The sequence below is a fragment of the Monopterus albus genome, unplaced genomic scaffold (genome assembly GCF_001952655.1).
Source record: "Monopterus albus unplaced genomic scaffold, M_albus_1.0 scaffold338.1, whole genome shotgun sequence".
Taxonomy (NCBI): Eukaryota; Metazoa; Chordata; class Actinopteri; order Synbranchiformes; family Synbranchidae; genus Monopterus; species Monopterus albus.
The window spans coordinates 48,042-48,845 of NW_018128218.1; positions in this window are offsets into that span (position 1 = coordinate 48,042).

Sequence of the window (804 nt, forward strand, 5' to 3'; positions counted from 1 at the left end):
TTTATTATAAGTGTAAGAAGTTTCTGTAGAAAGCAGACGACTTGCGTGCCTGCAGTTCCGATTGGAAAGGACAAATTATGTTAGTTTAACTGCGAGGGGGAAATGACGGTAGTTCTCGCCGGACCTGATCAGTTGCGATTTGAGGCTAGCCTGTCCATCTGGGCACCGGTCATTTGTTTTTGTTGGCCAAGTATAGTGAAAGCCCACTTAAAGCGCTTTTTGTAAATAGTCCGGACTTAAATGTGTGTGTTTGACTATAGGCTGAGTATACGCGTTGTAGATTGCTTGCCGTTTTATGAAATGTGACAAATGTTTGTTTAAGCAAATATATATCGGGTTATATTAATGGATTGTACAGGCTGTAGATATATTGTAGATATACTGAATCTGTTACTGCGCAGTTTGCTTTTTTTTTGGGTGCGGTCCGCTCTTTGTGTGTGTGCGTGAGTGCGAGTATTTTAACTGCGTCTATAGAGGCGCGTGCGTGCATGTGTGTGTGTCCTCCGTTTGATGTTGGAGGCACAGTCATATCATATAATAAGTAATAAAGAATAATATTAATATTAGGATAATGATAATAATAATAATGATAATGATGATGATGATGATAATGAGATGTTTTATAGGTACTATAGTTGTTAAAACCTGAGGTTTATGAAGTCCCTAGTCTTTGAAGGTAGTGTCATGTTTTGTAGTTTATAGTTTTGTGGGTTTTTTTTGTTTTTTCAAGCTGCCATGGTCTGGAGAGTGAAGGGTTAAGTGGGTATTGACCTGTTTGTATGAATAACCATTTCTTATTAATTA